Source organism: Cetorhinus maximus, chromosome 25 (assembly GCF_964194155.1).
Source record: "Cetorhinus maximus chromosome 25, sCetMax3.hap1.1, whole genome shotgun sequence".
In the NCBI taxonomy this organism is placed as follows: domain Eukaryota; kingdom Metazoa; phylum Chordata; class Chondrichthyes; order Lamniformes; family Cetorhinidae; genus Cetorhinus; species Cetorhinus maximus.
In genome coordinates this window covers 42348008-42357131 of record NC_135903.1, presented here as the reverse complement: position 1 = coordinate 42357131, position 9124 = coordinate 42348008, and positions in this window count along the sequence as shown.

Below are 9124 nucleotides of genomic sequence, written 5' to 3'. Positions count from 1 at the left end.
GGGGGGAGGAGGGAGGAGGGATCAGGAGGGAGGGGGGATCAGGAGGGAGGGGGGATCAGGAGGGAGGGGGGATCAGGAGGGAGGGGGGATCAGGGGGGAGGGGGGATCAGGAGGGAGGGGGGATCAGGAGGGAGGGGGAGGAGAGGGAGAGGGAGGAAGGGGGAGGGGGGGAGAGGGAGGGGAGAGGGAGAGGAGGGGGGAGAGGGAGGGGAGGGGGGAGAGGGAGGGGGGAGAGGGAGGGGAGGGGGGAGAGGGAGGGGAGGGGGGAGAGGGAGGGGAGGGGGGAGAGGGAGGGGAGGGAGGGACTAGAAGGGGGGACTAGGGGGAGGGGGGATATGGGGATTAGGTGTGGGTGGATTGAGGGAGGGGAGATTAGGGGAGGGGGAGAGGGAGAGGGAGATTAGGGGAGGGGGGGATGTGGGGAGGGGGGGGATGTGGGGAGGGGGGGGATGTGGGGATTAGGGGAGGGGGGGGATATGGGGATTAGGGGAGGGGGGATATGGGGAGGGGGGATTAGGGGAGGACGGATTAGGGGATATGGGGAGGGGGATATGGGGATTAGGGGAGGGGGGATTAGGGGGACCGGGGATGGGGATTAGGGGGACCGGGGAGGGGGATTAGGGGGACCGGGGAGGGGGATTAGGGGGACCGGGGAGGGGGATTAGGGGGACCGGGGAGGGGGATTAGGGGGACCGGGGAGGGGGATTAGGGGGACCGGGGAGGGGGATTAGGGGGACCGGGGAGGGGGATTAGGGGGACCGGGGAGGGGGATTAGGGGGACCGGGGATTAGGAGACGGGGAGGGGGATTGGGATTAAGGGGAGGGGAATTTGGGGGTTATTAGGAGACGGGGAGGGGGATTAGGAGACATGCAAGGGTTTAGGGAGAGGGGAAGGGGGATTCTGAGACAGGGGATTAGGAGACAGGCAGAGGGGGAGAGGGATTAGGAGACAGGCAGAGGGGGAGAGGGATTAGGAGACAGGCAGAGGGAGAGGGGGATTAGGAGACAGGCAGAGGGAGAGGGGGATTAGGAGACAGGCAGAGAGAGAGAGAGAGGTAGGAGACAGGTAGTCGGTGATGGGTATTAGGAGACTGACACAGGGAGGGGGATTAGGAGACAGAAAGAGAGGGAGTAGGAGACAGGCAGAGGGATTAAGGAACAGATACCCAGAGAAACAGTAACAATTCAGAGAAAGCGGATAGGATATGGAGACAGCCACACAGAAACACAGTGAGAGGGTTTAGGAGACAGACACACAGAGAGACAGTGTGAGGAATTAGTAGATGGTAACAAAGAGAGACAGTGAGAGGGATTAGAAGACAGCCACACAGGCACAGTCAGAGCGATTAGGAGACAGCCAGAGAGAGTGCGAGGAATTAGGAGACAGTTACACAGAGAGACAGTGAGAGGGATTAGGAAACAGTCACACAGTCTATGATTGAGACAGCCCCACACAGACACAGTGAGAGGGATGAGGAGACGGAGACACAGAGGCACAATGAAATGGAGCAGGATACTGCCACACACAGTGAGATGGATTAGGAGGCAGACACAGATGCACAGCGAATGATTATGAGACAGCCACACAGACAGTGGATAGGATGCGGAGACAGCCACACAGAGACAGTGAGAGGGATTAGGAAGCAGAGACATGAAGAGAGACACACAGTGAAATGGATTAGGAGACAAGACACACAGACAGTGAAAGGGATTACGAGACAGCCACACAGAGACAGTGACAGGGATCAGGAGACAAATACACAGAGGGACAATATGAGGGATTAGGAGACAGACACACAGAGACACAGTGTGGGGGAGTAGGAGACAGCCATACACAGACACAGAGTCAATGGTTACAAGGCAGCCATGCAGAGATACAGCGAGAGGGATTAGGAGACAGACACACAGAAACACAATGAGGGGGATTCGGAGACAGACACAGAGGCACAGTGACAGGGATTAGGAAACAGCCAATACAGGCATAGTGAGAGGGATTAGGAGAGACACAGAGAGAGGGGTTATGAAACAGCCAAACAGGCACAGTGAGGGGGATTAGGAGATAGTGACACAGAGGCATTAGGAGACAGAGATAGAGACAGTGAAAGGAATTAGGAAACAGTCACACAGAGGGAGACAGCTAGAGGGTTTAGGAGACAGACGAACAGAGAGACAGTGAGAACTATTAGGAGACAAGCACACACCGAGTGACAGTGAGGATTCGGAGACAGCCACACAGAGATAGCGAGAGGGATTAGGAGACAGACACACAACAGTGAGAGAGACTAGGAGACAGCCATACACAGAGACAGAGTGAGAGGGTTTAGGAGACAGACACACACACAGAGAAAGATTAGGACACAGACACAGTGAGGGGGATTATGAGATAGAGAGAGACAGTGAGAGGGTTAGAAGGCAGACACACTGTCAATGATTATGAGATAGCTACACAAAGACATTGAGTGGGATTAGGAGGCAGGCACACAGAGAGAGGGATTGGGAGACAGTAACACAGAGACAGAGAGAGGGATTAGGAAACAGTCACACAGAGACACAGAGGTAGTAGGAGACAGCCATACACAGAGTCAATGATTACAGGACAGCCACACAGACGCAGAGAGGGGGATTAGGAGACAGACACACAGCGAGGGATGAGGAGATAGACATAGAGACTAGTGAGAGGGACTAGGAGACAGACACACACAGGCACAATGAGAGGGAGTAGGAGGCAGCCACACAGACAGTGAGAAGGATTAGGAGGCAGGCACACAGAGACACAGTGACAGGGGTTATGAGACAGACACACTACAGAGAGAAAGACTAGGAGATAGCTATAGACAGAGACACAGTGAAAGGGTTTAGGAGACCGACATACAGAGACACGGTGAGAGGGATTAGGAGACAGACACACAGACACGGTGAGAGGGAGTAGTAGACAGCCACACACACACAGATACAATGACAGGGATTAGGAGAAAGACACAGAGACAGTGAGAGGGATTAGGAGGCAGGCACACAGACAGAGATAGTGGGAGGGATTACGAGACATACACACACAGAATCAGTGACGGGGATTAGGAAACAGACAGAGAAAGAGAGTGGAACTAGGAGGCAGACACAGAGACAGTGATTATGAGACAGCCACACAGACAGTGGGATTAGGAGACAGACACAGACACATTGAGAGGAATTAGGAGACAGAACACAGACAGTGAGGGGGATTAACAGGGAGGCACACACAGAGACAATGAGGGGGATTAGGAGACAGACAGACAGAGACACAGTGACAGGGATTAGGAGACAGTAACACAGACAGTCAGCGGGATTAGGAAACAGACACACAGAGACAGAGTCAATGATTACGAGACAGCCAGAGAGAGGGATTAGGAGGCAGACACAGAGGAACACAGTGAGATGAATTAGGAGACAGGCACAGAGAGACAGTGACAGGGATTAGGAGACAAAGGGAGAGGGAGGGATTTGGAGACAGGCACACAGATAGAGACAGTGAGAAGGGTTAGGAGACAGCCATACACAGACACAGAGTCAACGATTAGGAGACAGCCACACAGAGGCACAGAGAGAGGGATTAGGAGACAGGCACAGAGAGATTAGGAGACAGACACAGAGAGAGAGAGAGACAGACAGCGACAGGGATTGGGAGACAGAAAGAGAGCTGATTGAGAGAGAGAGGAATTTGGATACAGACACACTGATAGAGACAGTGAGATGGATTAGGAGATAGACAGAGAGAGAGGGATTTGGAGACAGGCACACTGATAGACACAGATGGGGGTATTAGGAGATAGACACAGAGACATAGTGAGATGGATTACGAGACAGACAGAGGGAGACTTGGAGGAAGACACAGACAGTGAGAGGGACTAGGAGACAGACACACAGAAACACAATGAGGAGTATTCGGAGACAGACACACAGAGACACAGTCAAAGGTTATGAGACAGCCACACAGACACCTCAGTGAGAGGGATTAAGAGGGAGACACAGAGGAACACAGATGTATTAGGAAACAGACAGAGACACAGCAAGAGGAATTAGGAGACAGGCACAGAGACTGTGACAGGGATTAGAAGACAGCAACACAGAGACACAGTGAGAGGGATTAGGCGACAGAGACATGGAGAGACAAAGTGAGTGGGATTAGGAGACAGCCATACACAGGCACAGTGTCAATGGTTATGAGACAGCCACACAGAGACACAGAGAGGGATTAGGAGACAGAGACACAGACAGCGAAAGGGATTACAAGACAGTCACACAGAGACACAGTGACAGGGATCAGGAGACAGATACACAGAGAGACAATATGAGGGATTAATAGACAGACACAAAGTGAGGGGGATTAGGAGACAGACACAGTCAAACATTACGAGACAGCCACCTCAGTGAGGGGGATTAGGATGCAGACACAGAGGAACACAGTGAAATGAATTAGGAAACAGACATATGGAGAGACAGTGAGAGGAATTAGGAGACAGAGAAAGAGAGAGAGAGAGGGATTCGGAGACAGTAACACAGAGACACAGAGAGAGGGAGTAGGAGACAGACATGGAGACACACAGAGGGAGTAGGAGATAGCCATACACAGACACAGAGTCAATGATTACAAGACAGCCATGCTGATACACAGTGAGAGGGATTAGGAGACAGGCACAGAGAGACGTTGACAGGGATTAGGAGACAGAGAGAAAGAGAGAGACACACAGAGGGATTAGGAGACAGCCATACACAGGCAGAGTCAATGATTATGAGGTAGCCACACAGAGGGGGGAATTAGGAGACAGACACACAGAGACAGAGGGAGGAATTAGGAGACAGTGAGAGAGATTAGGAGACAATCACACAGAGACAGACAGTGAGGGATTAGGAGGCAGACACAGATGCACAGTCAATGATTATGAGACAGACAGACAGTGAGAGGGATGAGGAGACGGAGACACAGAGACACAATGAGAGGGAGTAGGAGACTGTCACACAGAGACAGAGACACGGATTAGGAGGTAGACACACAGAGACAGCCACACAGTGTGAGGGAGTAGGAGACAGACATAGGGTGAGAGATAGTGTGAAGGATTAGGAGACAGACACATTGAGAGGAATTAGGAGACAGAGAGAGAGAGAGACAGTGACAGGGATTAGGAGGCAGACACACACAGGCAGAGGGGGATTTGGAGACAGACACACAGACAGTGAGGGGGATTAGGAGACAGACACACAGTGACAGGGATTATGAGACAGCCACACACTTTAGTGAGAGGGATTAAGAGGCAGACACAGACAGCGACAGGGATTAAGAGACAGAGAGAAGAGAGTGATTTGGAGACAGACACACAGATACAGTGAGGGGGATTTGGAGACAGAGACACAGTGAGAGGGATTAGGAGACAGACAGAGCGGTATTGGGAGACAATCACACGACGACACAGTGAGAAGGAGTAGGAGACAGCCATACACAGAGTCAATGATTATGAGACAGACACACAGAGACACCGTGAGAGGTATTAGGAGACAAACACAAAGACACAGTGAGAGGGATCCAGTGACAGACACACAGACAGTGAGAGTGATTAGGAGACAGGCATAGAGGGAGAGACAATGTGAGGGATTAGGAGACAGACACAGTCAATGATTACGAGACAGCCACGCAGACACCTCAGTGAGAGGGATTAGGAGACAGACACAGGCACAGTGAAAGGGATTAGGAGACAGGTAGAGAGACAGACAGAGGGATTAGGAAACAATCACACAGCAACACTGATGGGGAGCAGGAGACACAGACATGGAGAGACAGAGAGAGAGAAATTAGGAGACAGCCACACAGACACAATGACAGGGATTAGGAGACAGAGACATGGAGAGACACAGTGATAGGGATTAGGAGACAACCATACACAGACACAGAGTCAGTGATTACGAGACAGCCACACAGAGACAGAGAGAGGAATTAGGAGTCAGTCACACAGTCAGCGAGAGGGGTTAGGAGACAGTGAGGGGGATTAGGAGGCAGCTACACAGACACAGAGAGAGGGATTAGGAGACAGACACACACACGGACACAGTGAAAGTGATTAAGAGATAGGGATTAAAACAGAGAAAGAGCTACAGATATACAGAAATGAAAACCAAGAGGGACAACAAAAGGGATAGAGTGGGCCAGTGAGAAATAACCTGCACTAACCCAATATCACAACTATTGATTGAAGAATTACATGCTCAGAATATGGCAAGAGCCAACATAAAAGTAATCCGGAATGGCCCAAATAACCTTCACCAGAACGCCGCTTTCGGTGACAGTGCTGCGAAAAGCCCAGAGGTTATAGATTCACAGTATGAGGGTTAGGATTGGAGGTGATGTCAAGCCTTCCTTAATTATTGGGCCATTGAGAGGCTGCTTAGCATCACACCAAATAGCAAATAACTAGAGGGGTGAATGCAATGTGGGTTGATGCATTAATAGGACAAACACCAGGTGAATACAGACTGTGCATATGACAAATGTGAACACTATGCAAGATGCTTCATCTCTTCTCCGAATGGTGTACGAAGCAGCCACAAAGAATTATGTAGTTACAATTTTGTGCACACTTGGACTCCCTGCAAAGTTTATCTAAAGGATATACAGTCATTGCGCAGTAACTACTGCTCAAGGCTCTGTTTTTTCCCTTCTAACCTCAACGCTGACCAGTATAATAAATTGCAAAAGTAATTCTATGTACAAGTCATCTACCACAGAATGTTACATGAATAGAAACTGCATGGAATAGGAATACATTTCAATATTTCAATGATTTGTTGTGTTCATTTACCTGTGGGCGCAGATGAAAAATTAGGAACAGGAACTCAAAAATCACTGAAATTACAGGGCATAATAGAATTCATTCAGCAGGTTCTTGAAGTCGAGATAAATCTTCTTCCCACTTGGCTCTGACCATGAAATAAAGTTTACCTAGTCTAAATCTGCCTCCTAACTATCATTTGCGTAAATGCAAGTTTTTCTGTAGACAGTCAATAACCTTTTAGCTCTAACTGGAAATCACCCTCTGACAGCTGGTGTAGGAAATGCAAACACGTCGCACTGATGCAGGAGGACAATTCTTGAAGTTAGGGTTGAGGGGCATTGTTGGAAATATAAAACAAAAACAGAGAACGTTAAACACTCAGCGGGTCAGGAAGCATTTGTGGCGAGGAAGTGTTTACACTTCTGCACTTTATCGTTGGATACGGATACTAGGTGTAGAAAATAGAAAGCATTTAATTCATCATCATGAATATTCCCTCACCTTGATCAGCACAAAATTCACCAAAAGAGTAATCATCTGCTTTTTTTAAACCTGTGTGGTTTGTCCTACTCCTGGGAATTTTAATAAGGAAATAAGGTGCAGATAAGAATTTCCCACAAAATGTGATGGAAATTAGTTCAGCTCAGGTCCCAAAGACCAATCTACAAAATGGAACGCTTTTATTGCAATATAAAAGTTTTGTTTTTATTAAGTCCATGCTTACCACACACATACCATGATTGATTCAATAACTTTCCATTTACTTAAATAAACTCTAGAACAAAAATATTCAGCGAACACCCTCCCTTCCGTCCACCTCATGTTACACTGCAGTATTGGACAAAATTTTGTGGGCAAGAGCCCCGGGAGAAGCAACTATGCGCAAGATGGCAATGGAAAGATCTTGGAATTCCCAACTAAAAACACACTGATCAGCCAAGGCTGTACAATTGCTAGTGAGTATTGAAAGCAGTAGCTCACCATCCTATAGCACAAATTCTCTCCCAAGGGTGAACTTCCCTTTTCCACATACAAGTAAAAATTTTCTCCTCTCAACTTAACAGAATAACCAGATTTACAGATGGTCACAAGCTCTGCATTGCCCCTAACCCCTTTGGATGTTAGAAGGGGCAGAATACATCAGCTCTTGACGCCGTCTCTTTGGCCATTTTCTCCCTTGAAGTTGCCAACTCCCCCGGGTTACAGCATCGCCAGCCCTCCAGTCTCGCAAAAAGGTGATTACTCTTGTCATGTGAATCTAAATTGAGGTTCAATGGTTAATGAGCACCACTGCAGGCCCCATTCTTACCCTTCACACACATCCTTCAGCAGGGGCTAATGGACAGTGGTCAATAGTGGGCTGATAATTCTTCCTATTGCCCCATCACTAGCCGAGGAGTCAAATTGGTGCTCTCCTACAGCCGCTCTGGCCAAGGCTAGCCACCTCAGCTGAAACTAGGAGTCAAACCCAGTGCCTTCAGGTCGATGTGATCTGGCTACATAATTGCTTCACTAACTGAACAATTGTTAGCTAACCACAGTGTCTCGCATACACAACTTATCTTCCTCAACCTTCAAAAGTGGTCCCTTAAGATTAAGCTGACTCATTGCATTAGTGTAGAAACAGATCCTTACTGGCATTGTAGCATTTGAGCTGAATCACCCCATACAATATGGTTCAGTTACATTTCAGTAGTTGGTTACAATTGTTTTTCCCTGTTGACTTTATGAATGTCTGGGCGCATTGCATTTGGCAGAAATACAAAATTCAGTCCCAATGGGGGCTGCTGGGTCAATTAGGAATGAAATCAGGAAGCACATTTTCACACAAAAGGTAGTGGAAATCCAAGTCCACATGAAGGTCAGTCGGGAGCTGTCTCTGGATTGAGTAAATCCAACAGCATTCAGTGGGAGATTGTCTTTTTTTTTTGAAATCGGTGTCACCCTTACTTGACAGTAATGGGCAAACGCAGTGCCAAAAAATACATCAAAGTACTCTCCAGCCAGTGGTTTCCCAATATTAGCATCTTTACTGACTATCAGTAACCACTGTTGGCCCATATGGAGTGCAGCCCCATCAGCAGAACCAGCCCCAGTTAGAAAGGTCAGAAAACAGTGCTCTAGAGCAGTGCCTACTCACCAGCCATCACTGAGATTCTCTATCATGGAGGGTGAATAAAGTAACATGGGGTTAGAAGTGCCTTGCGCTAGTGAGGCTGTAACCATGTGTACATTTGGGAATCCCCCCGAGGTGACTCTTGCCAATTCTATGCCTAAGATCACTGGACTTTGATAAGTGGAAAGTGTACCAAAGTTTTTTTTTGGCG